We start from the raw sequence: 16,927 nt of genomic DNA, 5'->3' as shown, positions 1-16,927 counted from the left end.
AGAGGAAGCCTGAGTGCTAGTCATATGAAAAGCAAATAGACGCTCACGATTGACCACTGAAATATTTTTTTTCAGTTATAAGTGAATTCCTTAGAAATTTTATTATAAATAAATTCCTCATTCAGGGCACATCTGGCTTTAGAAGAAATCCCAGGATAACAGCTCCATTAGGATGATGGTCTGCCTCTTAGCAGACCATCACTCAACTATTTAATAATCAGCCAAATAGATATTAGATAGTTGATTTAATTCTTTTTTCCAAAAGAGCCAATAAAGCTATTTCATTTTTTGCCATTTATTTTCCATTTAAATCTACAGGATGGAGGAGGTGGTAAAGATGAGAAAGTAAGTTTGCTGAAAGATTCTTATAATTTGGATTGACTCAGCTGAGTGGAATGTAGAGATTTTTATTATTGTTAATTTGCTTTATTATTCTTTTAGAGGTGATGTACAGAGGGGTTACAATTACCTGAATCAGGTAATGAGAACATTGCCTATCTTTTTTTCTTTCTTGTTTTTTTTGGGGGTCCGGTTGTGGGGCTTGAACTCTGGGCCTGGGCACTGTCCTTCAGCTCTTCAGCTCAAGGCTAGCGCTCTACCACTTGAGCCACAGCGCAACTTCTGGTTTCTTTCTTTTTGCTTATGTGTTGCTGAGGAATCAAACCCAGGTCTTCATGCATACAATGCAAGCACTCTACCACTGAGCCACCTTCCCAGCCCCAGAACATTGCCTTTCATACAGTGTCTTCTGTTCCCTTTTTCTCTCCCAGGCCCTCCCTCTCATCTCCATCTGTGAATTGTATAGTTCACTTTCATCCGTGTCCAGTGAGTTCTATGGCTGCACTTTTCACCCCTTTTCTCTTGAATTTTGTACCCTCCCCCAACACTTACGAAGTTGTACACTTGAATCCACCATACATAAGATAAAGAATATAGAATCATCCATAATTAAAAACAAAAAATCCTTTTTTTCCAAGTCTTAGAGTTTGTTTCATTATGTATATTATTTTATATAAATATGGAAAGGCACTTATGCATTGTGCCTTTGAGTTTCTCTCCTAAGAGTAGCGTCTTTTGTTCTCCCTGTATGTGCGTCTCTAGAATCCTGTATAATTTGTCATATTCCAGTACATTTTAGGTCTAACTTCAGCATATCAGAGAGAACATGCAACTGTGTGTTGACTTACCTTACTTAACATGATTTGCTCTAGATCCAAAAGACACCTGCACACCTATGTTCATTGCAGAGCTATTCACAGTGGCCAAAATATGGAAACAGCCCAGCTTCCCCACATTAAATGAGTAGATCAAAAAAAAAAAACCCAATTGTACTTACACACAATGAAATTTTAAACAGGCCTTAGGAATTTCGAGATTTTTCTGTATGGCCCAGCCCTGGTAAAGAACCATCTGGATCTTGTGATAATAAACCTGTCCTCCATTTGTGGTAGCTTTTAGGCTAAAAAAGGACCAATGTTTACCATTTATAATCCATTGTAGGCAAATATTTTTGTTTGTTTTCTTGATCTCAAATTGAAAAGCCAAGTACTGATTATTTGGTGGTCCCATAAACAGATGGCCTTCCTTGTACTAGTGAATCTTTTGGTGTTTGTTTGCTGTGATTTACCATGGCTCACAGGCCAAGACATCTCTCTCTGGCTTTGCTCCTTTAATAGGGACTATGCGTTGCTCTGAGCAGGACTTCTATAACTCTATATGAATCTGTTTCGAAGAGAAAGATCAAACATTTGCTTGTATATATTTGACACTTTGTAATATTTTATTATATAACTATATATACATATGTATGCATATAATTTATACATAGTAGATTAAATATGTCTGTATACATATATATGTATATATGTGTGTGTATGTATGGTGTATGTGTGCTCATAATAGGACTTAAACTCAAGGGCTATGTGCTTTCTTTTTTCTTTTTTGTTCAAGGCTGGCACTATTCCAATTGAGCCACAGCTCCACTTTTAGCTTTTTGGTTCTTAGTTGGAGATAAGAGCCTCATGGTCTATTCTACTTGGTCTAGCTTGGAACTATGATCCTCATCTTTCAGGCTCTTAAATAGCTAGGTTTAAAGGCATGAACCACTAGCAGCAGTCCTATTATATTTGAATTGAAATATAAATGTAAAGAACAAACACTTGTAGTATTTTCAAATCAGTATTTTTTCTTTTCTTTTTTTAAAATTTTATTTTTTATTGTGAAAATATCGTACCCACGGTATAACCCCTGCTTTCACTGTATTTGATGTTGGTATAATTGGTGGAAGGGAAGGGCAAAAACAAATCGTTTAACTAGGGATACAGGTGGACCCATTGCAACAATGAGATGTACAAGTATCTTTTCATTTACACTAAAACACACTGCTTTTCAAATTGATTTGTTCTGTTATTCCAACTCACTTACCAAGGAAGGAAAGGAAATGGAAAAGGAAACATTGAATACCAATGAACCTCTGAATATACCAAGGCTCAGGCCTGCTAGCTATTATTTCTTTGCTAGGAAATATAACAGGATATAGTCTACAGGTAAAGCAGGAGAACAAGCTCTCCACTGAGGCTGCAGAAAGGCTGATGAGGATGGGGCAAACAACTTTATCTAGGAAGTTTTACAAAGTGTTGGATGTGGTAGGCTGACTCTGGTGGATGTGTAGTCAATGTTAGAGGACATCTATTGTAAAAGGCCATATAGAGATGAGGAGGATAACTGAAGGTGAATATGTGGTTAGAGAGGCTTGCTTTCTTGAATATAGATGTTTATAGAGTAGGTTTTATACTGTTGAAAATGAGACAGTTAAGGAAGGGATGCTTATTTAATGTTTTAGTTCCAGGAATTGGAAATATTTAACATTATCTTTGAAAATTGATAGTGAGATAAGTGCATTTACAATTTCAATTCCAACATATAGTCTTTCCCAATAAGTGGTTGTTCATTCTGAATCAGTTTAGAAATGAACCACCATAATATATTTGAACACACAAAAATAATGACCTAACAACTTGCCATGCATGGAATTAAAAAATATGTAACAAGGCTCATGTCTGAAATCCCAGCTGCTCAGGAGGCTGAGATCTGAGGATAGCTGTTTGAAGCCAGCCCAGACAGAAAAAAAATTGTGAAACTCATATTACCAATTAGCCTCCAAAAAAAAAGTAGGAGATTGATGTGTGGATCAAGTGGTAGAGTACAAGCCCTGAGTAATATGGTTCAGGGACAGCACCTGGGTCCTATTTCAACCCTCCGTATTCATGCAAAACAATAAATTATGTGACTAAAGCATGTGGTGTATATTAGAGTTCTCATTTCTTATGCCATTCGTAGTATATATAACACAAAATTCAGTTTTGTACAGGTATTAATTATAGTTACTATAGTAGTATCAATTATTATAAACATATTATACATATATTACTTATAGATTACATAACATTAATGATATTATAATATATTATTCCTACATTATTAATAGTAATTATAGTAATATCAGTAAAATAGATATATGTTTTAGAAAAGGGAGTAAGTTTTCTTTGGTATAATGAGGAAGTAACAGTCACAAAAATTTTTCCTTTTAGATTATATTTGTATAATTATTTCTTTTGCATTCAAGATGCTGAATGTTAAAAGCATGTTTTCTTCATATGCACTGGTGTCATTGGCATGGAGTTGTTCTCCTAAAGCATTTACTCCAGGCAGCATAAACAGTGGAAGCTTGAATGATGGTCATTCAGGAATTTCTTTAGAAAATTAACCAATCTTGATTTGATTACTAACAAATTTGTACCCAATACCTTTTTCATTTAAAAAATATTTTCCTTCTATAGCAATTTCATTGCCATTATAGCTATAATTAGAAAAATAATGTAGATTCTTCTGTTCCTTATCTCTTAAAAGGTAATGTGACATTCACAGAACATCCTCAGATAAGCATGATGGAAAACTGGATTTGAATTCTAGGTCTGCAACTGGTCAGTCTCAAGTATTTGGGAAATTTGGTTGGCTTTGCCTGCCTAGTTCTTTAGATAGATAAATAGATTAGATAGATAGATAGATAGATAGATAGATAGATAGATAGATAGATAGATAGATAGGTAGATAGATAGATAGAGCTATAGATATAATGAAGTATTTAATAAAAAGCACAGAATCTTTTCTCAAGTATGTATATTTACATTTTGAAAAAGTAATATAAAAAGGGTAGACATTATTAAATGTATTTCTTTAAAAAAACGAGTGCATGTCAGGAATAACTTCCCTTCAGCTCATATAAGAAGATGAGTAATTGTATCTTTTGTATGTTTGCCATATGGTATTGCATGAATTTTCAAAAATTCATGTGCATTTTAAATAATGTTATTTATTTCATAGTCACAAACCAAATAATTGGAGTGGATGACCCAAATGTCTTATTTCAGTTTCCTGAATCAGATTCACAAGAGTCTAAATTTCCTAGTTATGAACATTTCTCCATGCAAACTTAACAACATAGAATGGAGTGTGAAGGTAGAGCCTTTATATATATTAGAGTAACATGCACCTACACTAGTCTGCACTCATGAAACACTGATATATTACAATTGTGTTCATATCAGAAATATACTTTAGCTTAAAGTAAAATGAGATGGACTGTATACTCTCAACCAAAGAGCAATGATCACCCACTGCAATTTTTCTCAGTGGGAAAACCCTCCCATGTATTTTACTGACTTAACTTCTATTTTGTGCTTTACAATTATTGGAGAGGTCACATTATGTCTACATACAATGCTGTAGCAGCCTTAGCTGACTTTCAGTTGTACCTCCATTCTTACGATCATGGTCAGCTCTGTAGCTGTAATCACATATTTAGTGGACATTTGATCTTGTCAAACCCTGATTTAAAATCCAGCTTTCACGTCTCATTGTCACAGTGTTAAAGATATCCCTCCTGTAGATTTATTTTATCTCCTTGTATTCCAGACACTGCCTTAGATGTTAGATTTTAAAGTAGAATTTTTGTACATTTTTATTGTAAAAATACTGTACAGAGGGGTCACAGTTAAATGACCAGGGTAATGAGTACATTTCCTATGGAGCATTGTTGCCTCGTCTTTTGTTTTTTCCCCTACGATCCCTTCCCTCCCACCTCCACAGCTACTCCCTCCCTCCCCCTCACCAGTTTTAAAGTTCATTTTCAATGGAGTGTCTTATACATCTCATTGTTACAAAAGGTCAACCTATATCCCTATTTAAGCAGTTACTTAATATCATCTTATATGGTCATATATCCATAGATTTTGACCTTTTCTGCTTCTCCTAGAAAGAAGTAGAAATTTGACTTTGCATTTGATCTGTTGAGGTATAGTGATGCCTGATGAACTGCATATATATATATATATATATATATATATATATATATATATACATATACATATATATAAATAATGTTAATAATGTGATATTTTGACATATATTTGTTTAATTTTACAATTGAGGAAGTAAATACATATCACTTACAAAACTTTTCATGCTGGAAGTGGCACAGTAGCTCATGTGGTAGAGCGCTCGCCTTGAGCAGAAGAGCTGAGGGACAGCGCCCAGGCCCAGAGTTCAAGCCCCACAACCGACAAAAAAAAAAAAAAGAAAAAAAGACTTTTCATGCACTTTCGTATTGTTTTATTTTACAATTGAGGAAGCAAATGTACATCATTTACAAAATTGCTTTCATGTACTTTGTTATTGCTTTGTTGTGAACTTCCTAAATGCCAGGCATGGCAGCACATATTCAAACTCCCATCACTTCTGTGGCTGAGACAAGGCTGGAAAGTTCCAGGCCATCTGGGACTACAGAGAAAAAAGAGAAAAAGAACCTTCCAAAGGTTTTATTACATACTTTTTACACTTAGCCATTATGACCACCATAATGGAACTCCACTTCTTCACTAAGGACTCACAGGATGACTGCTGATGATTGGTATCTTGCCAGGTGCTCATATATGTTTGTGTATCTTCTTTGATAAAGTGTGTTTCCACCGTTTGTATTGAGGAGCTCAGAATATCAGTTCTGTCCACAACTCTGGAACAGCAGAGATGAAGGGATACCTGGCCAATGAACTGAGAAATTACAGAGAGGGAAAGGAAAGAGGGACACCAGGGGACCCAAAGGCTCACCACCAGTTTTTGGTGGTCCTGCTTAACAAACTTTTTATCCAACTTAATATAGGGGTGTGGCTAAAGTTATTTGCACAAACTAGGTCATCAATCTATCTTGTGGTTACAACCACTAACATGAGGTATACTTTGTATAAATAGTGACAATTAACTCTCTTACTGTTAGGGAGCAGAAGGGAGGAATACATATTTTAGCCATAAAATATCTTGTCTCATCTCCAAGATCTTACTATTTTAGTGTCCTAACAGCTGTATCTTAAACACACTTAAGGTAGTAACTTATAGCACTATCTTGCCTTGATGATTTGACTTTTCCAGGGTACATATCTCAGCCTTCTGAGTCTTGTTTAAGATGGCTTTCTAATCTTTTATCTCTTTCCAGATCTCATTGCTCAGCTCTAGAATCCCTCACAAGTAATCTTACAGTTGTATATTTTTGGAAAGGATTTTTTTTTCTAGGATAGGCTTCACTTTTTAAACTCTTAAGATTCCCTTTCTCTCCCTGTTCCTGTATCTTCCCCTTTGTGTGTAGGTTGTGACTGTGTGTGTGGGGTGTAGTAATGAGATTTGACTCCAGCCTTGAACTCTTGGTGTTTACACTCATGCCTGATGCTATACCATGTGAGCCAATGTTCCACTAGGCCTTTGACTGATCAATGGAACATCAATGTCTCATGGATTTGGCTACCCCAGCAACCTGTGAGCCATGGTCCTCCAATCTCAGCCTCCTGGGCATTTAGGAATAGGGATGAGCCACTGGTATCCAGATCTATTGCCAAGTGGTTTTTGGTTTTGTATTGTTGTTGTTGTGTTCATCCAAAATCTGTAAGGAAAACAAATCATTTATCATCAGGACTATTCACATAAAATATGCAGTGTTGAAAGATTAATTATGTTTGTCATACTGTATGATTTTTATCAGTTTACAGATACAGTATGTAATTTGAATTTTTGAATTCTATTGTTGGAAACAGTTGAGTCACATATATAATTTGATTGTTCTTGATTTGGTTTTATAATGTGTTGTTTCAGAACAGAGTGTATTAAGGCTTAATTTTGCACTACTGAAACAAGACTTTTATGATTATTCAATGTCTTGTAAATTATAAGTTAATCATTTCTTGGCATCATGTGAGTGCCCGGTAGTTTCCTGTAGTCTTTCCAAGTGTTTTAGGACACAATGCCAGACACTTTTCTGAAAACATTTGAATTTACTGTTCTGACAAATATGTAAGATTGTACTTTATAATTCTCCTGGGATTTTCACTGTACTTCTCTGTACTCTCCAGTGATAAATTCATGTGACAGTTATGTTGATTTTCTCCCATGTTACATTCATCATTGCATCTTGGGAACTACTAGAATGCACTCCTGTTCTTCAGTCCATTCACGCCTTGGCCTGTATCCCTCTCACAGCAGAGAGCCATAGATTGGGAATATTTCCTTTGCTGTTTATCTTGGACATCTGTCTTTATTTTCTAGCAATATATTAATTGAATTCACTCTCTAAAGTCTAATAATGCCTTGAAAATACTGTATTTCCATGGTTTTTTTCTTGTTATTTGGCTTCAGGGAAGAATTTAGGTCAAGCAGATTGCAAACAAGTCTCAATAAATGTTATTCATTAGATAATGTTAACTTGATGGTCTGACTGCCTGCTTCCTTTTCATTGTTTATTTTTCAATGTAGCCGTTTATTGTAGAAAATATTTCTGTGCCTATTTAATATTAATTCCTACTGTATGCAGTAATTAATTTTATTTCAACATCAACTCACAGTACCCTGTGAGTTTCTTCAGGGTATTTTTTTAGGGTACTTCACATTCTTGGATATCTTTTAACCATCAATGCGTCCAATGATAAAGGCATATTGCTTAAATCACCATTTTGATCACAAAAGGAAACCATACTGCAATCTCACTATATGGCAAGCAATTTTCTGGTTTTAAATTATTTTAGATTAAAATTGCTGTTGCAAGAATGAACATTCTGTGTATAATTTTATTATATTTTCCTAATTATTTAGTGTTAGTATATGTTCCAATATAGAAGTATAAAGTTAAAGAATTACTATTACTTTGTTTAGATTAAAATTTCTAAAATGTTCAGAGGAAAATTTCTATTTATTCACAATTTTAAGTCAATAGAGTGTCCATTATGACTAATGGAGAGAGTTTAAATTTTTGTGTTCCTTAAAGGAGTTGCTGGGTAATCAAATCCAGTGATTCATGTGTCAGTCTACTGTGTGCCTATGAGCCTGACGTGGCCTGTTGTTTTATTCTCACTCAATTAGAATAAAGAAAAATTTCAGTAGGAAGAAATTACTTGGTTAGTTTATCCAATATCTCTCATACATACAGAAATAGAATTAATTCTACACTGGCTGAAAATGGTATTCTTGCATTATTTTTATTAGTAGTTGCTGTTTTTTATAGCCTCTCCCTTCCCCCTTGAACTCCTGCCTCTATCCTATCCCCTCTCACAAGCTCAACTTGACCCACTTCCATTCAGCCCCTCTTTTGAAACCCTGTCCTGCTACACCTGAAATCCCACCCTCAATTAACCTACACCGTAGTAGCCCTGCTATAAACTTTCAAAGCTCTGTTTGCAACCAGCCTCCTTCCTCAAATCCCTGGTCTGCTACTTGGAAATCCCTCTTCCACTCCATCTACTCTTTTCTCTGCCCCAAAGAAACATATCTCCTCCCTCAATACCCAACTTGTTCTACCCAGAACTTCACTTCCATCCGGCTCCTCCCTTGAATCCCCACCCTTATTCTCTGGATGCCCTGCCCCTACCTAACCTAGTCCCTCCAAACCCACCCTTCCCTTTAAGCCTACCCTCAACCAGCCTTCTCCCTCAAGCTCCTTAGAGGCTCCAGGGAACATTTCTCCCCTTTGCCCTTCCCCCACCCCATAACTAGCCTACTCCTACAGCCCAGACAACCCTTTCAAAGCCCTTCCCTGAACTACACTCCTCCCATGAAGCCCTGTCCTGCTACATCAAAATCCATCCGCCACCCTATATTTGCCCTTGAAGCCCTGCTTTGTTTCACTAGAAGCTACTGGCACAGCCCACCTCATCCTTGGAAAGCCCGAGTACTTCACCAGATACCTCCCTACCTTTCCATCTATTCTCTGTAAGTCCTGCCATTCTCCCCCAATAATCCAACCCTCAGCTGAGCTCCTCATCCAACCCCTAGTTGGGGTTCTCTCTGGAATCCACACTCCACTCCACAGGATACCCTGCATATAATTATCCTAAACCCTTGTAGCCTTACCACCTTCTGAAAGCCCCACCTCCAACTAGCCTCATGGCTCCAAGCCCTGCCCTTCTCCACCAGAAAATCCCACCATCCTTGCTCATTCTGGAAGGCCACATTGTTCCACTGGAAACCATTCCACCAGTTGGCCTCCTTCTGGAAGGCTTACCAGGCTTGACTGGAAGCACCTGTCCATCCCTATCCCCTTCTTTGAAGGTTTGTCTTGCCCTACTGGAAACCCTGCCCACAATAGGCTTACTCCTTAGATATCCTGCCTCCTAACACTGAAGTCCCCACTCAATCTTACTCCATCTCTCCAAGTCTTGGCTGGCCTCACCGAAAACCCCACCCTAACTAGTCCTTTGGATCCTCAACGCCCTGTCCTGACAAGGCTCATTCGTCCATTGCTGCCCCCTCCTGCTCTGCCAGAAATCCTTCCATCTTACCACATGCCAGAAAGTATGGGGTTTTCCACCAGAAATGCTGTCCTTTACTAGCCCACTTCTTCATAACACTGCTTCCCTCTCAGAGCCACACCCCTCAATAAGCTTCTCCCCGTCAGCCCAGCCTTCCTCCACCAGAAAGCCTGCATTCCATCAGCCTCTTCCCTCAAATTTCCCACCCTGCTCTACGGGAAATACCATTTTACATATCCCATGCAGGCCCACAGCGCTCCACCAGTAACCCCTCCTCTAAGTAAACTCTGTGAGAGCTTGAGGGTCCGGGAAGTCCTGCCCCATGCTGATTCCATCTTCATGCACGCCAGGCCACTTGGGGGAGAGGGGTCAAAGGGTGGCTTGGGGGACAGGCCACCAGATGTAGCAACAGGGGTTTCTGGGGAGGGGATGGAAAGAAGGAGATGCCACAAGAGACACATGAGAAGAGACATGGCTCCTGGACCAGAGCTGTGCCCAGCTCTCCTCAGGCTTGAGGAGAATCTGGGATGGCCCGAGGAAGCTGGATCAAGGAGATATCTGGGAAATCCCAGGCTGTCAGAGAAGGCTGGAGGAAGTCCGGTCAGGCAGGGAGACCTGGGGAAGCCCTAGACAGCTGAGAGGACTGCACAGAGTTGAGAGGCCTGTGAGGAGCAGGGAGGCTTGCAGAGAGCTGAGAGGCCTGTGAAATGCGGAGAGGACTACAGAGAGCCCAGAGGTTTGTGAAGAGGTGGAGAGGCCTGTGGAGAGGTAGAGAGGCTTGCAAAGTGGCCAATGGAGAGTGGAGAGGCAAGGCTTGCAAGGAGGAGGAAAAAGGAAAACAACTTGCCCCCTGGAGGTTGCAGTTGCTCCTAATTCTAGTAACCTAGGGCAGGGTTGCAGACACATTAGTAAAACACCTTTGACATCTTTAACTGTGCTTATGTGTATTTTCTCGCTCACAGGTCATTACATCTCCTCGCTTGCAGCCCCATTCTTCTCTTAGCTGGGCCTGAAAACAATATCTTCCCTGGTAATCCTGCCGTTTTCCTCTGAACATGGCTATCTCTGAACTTGCTTCCTAAAGCCTTGTCCTGTTCCACTGGAAACCCCGCCCTACAAATCCAATACTTCCTACCTCCTCCCAAATGTCTCAAAGCCCTACCCAGACTGGCCTCCACTCTCAAAACCCTGCCCTGCTCTACCACAGAGGCTGTGGCAAAGCAAGCTCCTTCCTGGAAAACTCAAGAGTGGTTGACTGGAAATCCCACACCACCTCAACCACGAAGGTCTTACCTAGTAACTGTTTTATTTCAAATGTGATTTTAAGTTGGTATACAATTCATATTACTCAACACGATAAAACAGTTTTACAAAAAGGAAACATCCAACTGTGATAGCTATTAGATGCCTTAGTCTAGTTTGGGGTTATGGTACCAGACAGATACATATTGTGTGAAGGAATTATCTTATATTGTAAAGCTTTCTTTGCAGGTATTATTAATGTTTCATAAGTGATCATTTTATTTCTAGAAAATTTATGCACATTTGTGCCCATTAACTTTAAGAATATTAGTTATTTTGGTTGAGGAAAGAGTATTAGAGTGCAAAATCTGACTTTCACCTCATCTGTTTAATGAATAATTTCAGAGTTCCATTCCATACTATGTACTGGAGTTTTAATAACAGAAGTTCTCTAAATACCAGAATGAACTTTCAGATTCTTCCTTCCACTAAGGTTCCCTTTGGGAAAAAATGAATTGGGATTATACAGCTAAAATGTTAGAAATAAAAAAGTATTATTATATAATTATATAGTTATATAATTATAACAGGTGAAGAACCACCCAATGTGTCTTTCATTTTCTAACAAAAGGAACTTAAGGATATTTAACTATAGACCTTCTGAAGGCTAAAATACAAAAATATAAGATATGCCCTGTGTATTTCTGAAAACAAAACCAAAACAAGGAAAGACAATAATGAAGCAGAAGGGAATTAGGAACGTTGTGTGTGTGTTATATAACTGGAGACTGTAAGAAATACAATGAATCAGGTAAAAATACCTTTGGTCAGAATGTCTGTTTCATTGTAAATCTTACTTTTGTTAACCTCTGACTGAATATTTGTTTCAGCAGTGATATGCCCAGGAGCTGTGTGGTTAGGCAGTTTCATCATTGCAAGATCATCAGAATGCTGGTCTCCCACACACTTTACCATACCTCCTAGATATGCAATCCTGTTGGTCCAACACTTTAAGCCAGTCCTGTGTTTTATCAAAGTATGTATGTTATTGGTTTATTTAGGCTTTATTTTTGTTTATTTAGATGTCCTCTGGTCCAGGAGGAGGCATCAATAACAGTTCGTTAGTGGTGAACACATGTATGTATCCTTGGCTGAAATCTGCTCTTGTTTTATCTAGGCTGCTCCTAGAAATAAATAATGACAATTATATCTAACATGGTATAGTGTCACTATTAACGTCTATCACATGTTGACTATATGTTTTTTATATTTCTTTTTACCACTCTCTCTCTCTTTCTCCCTTCTTCCTTCTTTCTTCCCTCCTTCCTTATCTCCTTTACTTCCTTCCTTCTTTTTTCTTTCTTTCTTTCTTCCTTCCTTCTTTCCTTCCTTATCTCCTTCACTTCTTTCCTTCTTTTTTCTTTCTTTTTTTTTCTTTCTTTCTTTCTTTCTTTCTTTCTTTCTTTCTTTCTTTCTTTCTTTCTTTCTTTCTTTCTTTCTTTCTTTCTTTCTTTCTTTCTTTCTTCCTTTCTCTTTTAATTTTAATTTAGATATGTTGTTTGTTAGACAGATATTCTACAAATAAGGACACATCAACAATCTTTTTTATTTACTGACTTTGCTCATACATTATCAGTTTTGTTGATGGCAAAACAGAGACTAGGCTAAGCTCATTCTTACCTTGGTCTGCCAATTAGCTGGGATCACAGAATGCATTTCAACCTGCCTGGCTTTAGGGAGATATGGAAATCTTATTACCTCCCTTCCCAGACTGATTCTGAATTGTGATCCTCTCAAATTCTACTTCTTCCGTTAACTATGTGACCTTCAATAGCCTGCCCTCTTTATAGGTGATCCAAATGAATGGTTAAAGGCAATAATAGTCTCTTTGTGCAAGTCTTGGGGGTTGAACTCTGGGTCTAGTCAATGTCTCTAGGATCTTTTGGCTTGACACTTGATCCACAGTGACACTTCAGGTGTTTTTCTGTGATTAATTTTGGAGATAAGAGTCACACAGTCTTTCCTGCCCTTGCAGGCTTTGAACAATGATCCTGGGGTCTCTGCACCCTAAGTAACTCGGATTACAGGGGCAAACCACAGTTGCATGCCTGCAATTTGAGTTTAATCACTGGCATAAATATTAAATGTAGGGTAAGATTGAAAATATAATTACAATAGTCAAATATTTTAGAAAGTAATTTTGTTTCTCATTAGTAGCTCATCTTTACCAGAACTAAGGGATTATTTTTCTGTTTGTCATCTTGTATGTCATTTGGAAAATTAAACTTCATGTCTTCAAAGTGGGATAAAGGATTATGAATGGCCTTATGTACCAGCTCACATCTATGATCACTATCAGAAATCAGAGATCAAGAGTATCACACTTTGGACATAATCTGGACAAAAGTTTACAAGTCCCAATCTGCACAAATAAGTGAAGCATGGTGACTCATGCCATTAATCTCAGCAACACAAGAGACATAGGTAGGAGTATCATGGTCCATGCATTGTCCACACAATAAAGAGATTTTAAGATAACCTAAAAGCACAAAAGGCAAGAGGTACCAAAAGATTAGAGTTATAAACAATAAATACATGTAAAATTAAATGCATATTTAAAATCATTAATTTTAATTGGAAATTTGATTTCATACCTATTTCTCCACCATTTTTGTTATTTATGGGCCTGAATTCTAGGCCTAGGTGCTGTCCCTCAGCCCTTCAGCTCAAAGCACCTGCTCTACCACTCGAGCCACAGCGCCATTTTCTTTTTTTTTTCTGCTAATGTGCTGCTAAGGAATCGAACCCAGGGCTTCATGAATGCAAGGCAAGTACTCCACCACTGAACCACCTTCCCAGACCCTATTTCTACACCTTTTATGTCTTCATTAGTTTGCCTTTCTGCTCTTGATTTCACTTCCACATATGATTACTCGATTCCTGGTGTTTATTTTATTGGACTATAAGTTAGTTTTCCTAATAAATTATATAATTTAATTTCTAATATGAATCTATCATATTTCACTCCTTACAATTATGTGCACCAAGTTTACCCAATTGTCTATTGTATATTTATAGATTAATTCTGTCTTCCTCAGGTGAGAGAAAACACACATTCTTACTTTCTTTTGGCTTAACTTAATCTAGTTTTCACCAGGTCTTACCATTTCTTAAAATGATGCAATATCATCCTTTCTAATAGATAAGTAAAATTCCATTTTGTATATATTCCACCTTATCCTGGTTTATTTTTCAACTGAGTGAAAATGTCTAAATGTCATTTCTTGTATTTGGTGTGATCCATCTCTCAATGTAGCATTTAAATTTGCATAACTTTTGTCTTTTTGTGTTTCCATGTGTTTAATGTTTTGCTTTTTATTCTTTATGCCATTTCTGGCATTTGCGTTAAGGGACTTGCACTCTCCTTTGACATTTTGCACTCAAAGCTGGCATTCTACTACTTGAGCCAAAGTTCCGTTTCTGGATTATTGCTGGTTAATTGGAGATGAGAGTCTTATGAACTTTCTGTCCAGCCTTGCTTCACACATCAGTTCTCAGATATGCATTCAGAATATCTAGGATTATACACAAATGTCAGCCTAACCTGGGAGATTCTCTGTGTTTTACGTTATTCCTGTTATCTTACTGATATTAAGTAAATGGCAGCAACTTGTTATTATTTCCTTAATATTGTGCATGCAAACTATTCTATAACAAAAACTGCCTTTATTCATTCCTTGGCCTGATGGCTTACATTTTTATATATGTCATTATATAAACCATTAGTTCAATATGATACATAAATCTGCTTTTTTTTCTGTCAGTTGTGGGGCTCTCTCATGGACTTTCCTGCTTGGACTGGCTTTGAATTGCGGTCCTCAAATCACAGCCTCCAGCGATTATAGGTGTAAGCCACCAGTGCCTGGCTTAGAAGGACTTCTTTTTTTTTTTTTTTTTTTTTTTTTACTCTCATTTTGCTTTCTTTTTTTTTTAATTTAATTTTATTTTATTTGAGAACATACTGTACAGAGGGGTTACAATTACATGGGCAGGATAATGCATACATTTCTTACCAAGCATTGCAGCCTCCTCCTTTGTTTACCCTTCACCTCCCTTCCCAGCCACCCCCCTCCCCCCCACACAATCATACCCCCCTCCCTCCCCCACACCGACATTGTAAAGCTGGTTTTGACATGACATTTTGTACTTCTCATTGTTGCAACAGGTCCACCTGAATCCTTAAACGACTTGTTTGTCCCCATCTCCTCCACATGTTATACTGACATCAAATAAAGTGAAAGCGGGGGTTACACTGTGGGGGAGGGACATACAAAGCAACAAAGAAATAATCTTATAAATGCGTTAGAAACACATGCATGAAAGAAACTAAAACATTAAAATACATATTTAAGGGTTCATTTTCCTAACATCACATTATCTGACCTTTTCCGCTTGACTCATACCCTATACTAGATATTGCAAATAAGGGAAACCATGGGACCTATGTTTCTTTGGGCCTGGCTTACTTCACTTAATATAATTTTTTCCAAACCTTTCCATTTCCTAACAAATGGGGAAATGTCATTCTTTCTGATGGAGGCATAGAATTCCATTGTGTATATATACCACATTTTCTTGATCCATTCATCTACTGAGGGGCATCTGGGTTGGTTCCATATCTTAGCTATGGTAAATAATGCTGCAATAAACATAGTTGTGCTGGTAGCATTTTTCGCAGCCCCCAAGAAGGTGGATAACATGGCAGGAACTCCCAAATACCTCTCAGTCCTATCTCTTAAGGTTAACGGACTGAACTCTCCAATTAAGCGACATAGACTGCCTAGTTGGATTAAAAAACAAGACCCTTCTATCTGCTGCCTGCAGGAGTCACATCTTGCCCGTAAAAACAAACACATTTTCAATGTTAAAGGCTGGAACAAATCTACCAAGCAAACGGCCCTCATAAACAGGCGGGAGTTGCAATCCTAATATCAGATAAAATAGACTTCAAATTAAAATTCGTGAGAAGAGATAAAGAAGGTCAAAATAGCTTTCAAAGGACATGACCCTGTGCTCATTTCCAATCTGTATTGTATAAGCTTTTTTGTCACAAGTCACAGTTTAATCTCCAGCTTTATGACTTGCTTACAAACAAATTATGAGAAAATTTTAAACAAATGCATAAGTAAAGTTGGCCAGGCGCTAGTGGCTCACTCCTGTAATCCTAGCTACTGAGGAGGTGGAGATCTGAGGACCGTGGTTCAAAGCCAGCCCAGGCAGGAAAGGCCATGAGACATTTATCTCCAATAAACCACCAGAAAATTGGAAGTGGCACGGTGGCTCAAGTGGTAGAGCACTAGCCTTTAGATGAAGAGTGGAGGGACAGTGCCCAGGCCCAGAGTTCAAGCCCCATGACAGACAAAAAAGAAAGAGGAGGAGGGCTGGGAAGGTAGCTCAGTGGTAGAGTGGTATCCTTGCATGCATGAGGCCCTGGTTTCAATTTCTCTGCACCACATAAGCAGAAAAAGCCAGAAGTGGCACTGTGCCTCAAGTGGTAGGGTGCTAGCCTTGAGTTGAAGAGCTGAGGGACAGCACCCAGGCCCAGAGTTCAGGCCCCATGAGCGCCAAAAAAAAAAAAGTAGATAGTTGTCTCACCCCCAAGTTTACTCATTACTTACCTTCAATGATAATAAGCTTATCTTGTTTCATTTATAATATACCTCACCTACTCTTCTCCCTCCTTCCCAGTATTATTTTAGAGAAAGTATATGACCATTTTATTCATTAATACTTCAAAATATAGATGTAAAACAATATTACCAAGTGTTGTTTCTCCAGTTTTT

General features: G+C 38.0%; 1 long non-coding RNA gene across 1 annotated transcript in view; it reads right to left on the bottom strand.

The window, feature by feature from the left end:
- Positions 1–6,580: 6,580 nt before the first annotated feature.
- LOC138808605 (uncharacterized) overlaps positions 6,581–16,927 on the bottom strand; it is a 98,696-nt gene continuing 88,349 nt past the window's right edge. The window contains exon 3 of the long non-coding RNA XR_011366520.1: positions 6,581–6,988. This is a non-coding gene — a long non-coding RNA (uncharacterized lncRNA). The remainder of the gene's footprint in view (positions 6,989–16,927) is intronic.

Source organism: Dipodomys merriami, unplaced genomic scaffold (genome assembly GCF_024711535.1).
Source record: "Dipodomys merriami isolate MVZ:Mamm:240054 unplaced genomic scaffold, mDipMer1.0.p SCAF_459, whole genome shotgun sequence".
NCBI lineage: Eukaryota > Metazoa > Chordata > Mammalia > Rodentia > Heteromyidae > Dipodomys > Dipodomys merriami.
The sequence above is the reverse complement of the archived record's forward strand: the minus strand, read 5'-3'. Positions and strand labels throughout refer to the sequence as shown.